We start from the raw sequence: 1,738 nt of genomic DNA on the forward strand, positions 1-1,738 counted from the left end.
GTCACCTTCATGGCTGAAGTCTGTGTCCAGCATCAGTTGAAAACAATGTGGCTCTTGCCACTACTCTTCAGAATGTTGGGACTGGCAAGGCCTTATAGCGAATGGCATGGGCCCCACCTGCTGTGCTGCATCACAGGCCTCCTTGGTAATTGATTAACTCTGTGACACAGCCTGGCCTCCAGATTTGGAGAATGCCATCCATGCAAGAAATGTGAAAGGAGCCAGGTGAGCCTGTGTTGGGAACCGGCCACAGAGGCCCACTGAGCGTTAGGGATCAGGAATGGCCATTGACCCTGAGACCAATAGAATGTGTTTAGGAGCTGTTGACTCCATTCCCTCCCTCCTTTTCCATTTGGCACAAGGAACCAGGAAAGGCTCCTGCTGGCTCTAACATAGGACTCTGAAACCGGAATGAACACAACTAACTTGGGAGTCTATTGTTCCCATTTTCCACAGTTTATGGTTTTTGCTTTTAAAAAATTTAAGTTTAACTTTGAGTCATATTGAGGGAACTTAGTACAAGTCACAGGTTCTCTTGATGTGATTTTAGAAATTTATAGATATAGGTTTTAGAATATAGTTTATATAGATTAAGAAAATTTAAGTAACCATTTTGTTATAGAAGTGTGGTTAGTTCAGTTTGATTCAGGGGGGCCAGTGAAGTTTGAATTAGGTTTGCTGGTGCTAGGAGAGTGTAACTATAGCAAAAACTATTTCATAGAAACTAGTTTGGATTAGCATAGAATAGCAAAATGCAATATATAATTATGTTGGTTTCGCGTGTAAGCATTGAACGATGTCATGTAGCTATAAACAATTAAGGGTACATAGAAACTGGATAAGAGCTTCATGTTTTTCTTCATGTTTGAAAAATACATCTGCTTGAGAGTGGGGGGTGTCCTGTGTGTGCCTGGACCTGTTCGTGTGAAAGGCACATGCTCCCTTTTGTGTAACCATAGCAGCAGGAGTTCCTGTGATGATAACTTTGCAGAGTTTGGGGATAAAAGTCCTGGGATTGCACCCATTAAATGGCTTCTGGTCACTTGAGCAGGAGTCCAGTCTCTTTCTTTCTCCCCCCTTTCTTTCTCTTTATATCTATCCCTCCAGTTAAATCGATGATGCCGTCACACCACCAGAGACCTCCAATCCCTGCAGGGGCAGGACCCCCACAAGCCTTAATATGCAAGGCCAAGGTTTTGCCAGGAAAGTATGGCTGGTGGTTAATTAGTACTAATCCTAACTCCCTCTGTGGTTACGGGAAGGCTTTCCCTTCTCAAGCCCCACTGCTCTCATCTGTAAGGTGAACTCAAACTCCCTTTTACTCTGTAGTTCTGAATAGATTAGCAGGTACGGATAGTGGAAAGACCTCCATTCTTACTTCCTGTCTTCCACTCTTACTTTCTTATTCTTCTTTCTTTTTTCCCTCTTTTTTTGTCACCCATTCATCAAACCTAAAGTAGCAGATGAAGTGGCAGGGGAGAGAGGGAGAGGACTCAGTTCCTTAAAGTGCACACTCTGGAGCTAGACAGTACTGGCTGGGGTTGCTTGGCAGCTATATTTTCTGAGAAAGTTGACTCACTTTGGCTGAGGCTTGATTTATTAATCTGAAAACTGAAATAATAATATTTCCTAACTCAAAAGGTTGGTCTTTCACTTGACTGAACAGCATGTGTTGTCAGGAGACAGTTCTCCATTCTTCCTCATGTTTCAACAAGTCTCATGAGTAGAAGCATTGATC

The sequence above is a fragment of the Carlito syrichta genome, unplaced genomic scaffold (assembly GCF_000164805.1).
Source record: "Carlito syrichta isolate Samal-C Ts95f unplaced genomic scaffold, Tarsius_syrichta-2.0.1 Scaffold310126, whole genome shotgun sequence".
Taxonomy (NCBI): Eukaryota; Metazoa; Chordata; class Mammalia; order Primates; family Tarsiidae; genus Carlito; species Carlito syrichta.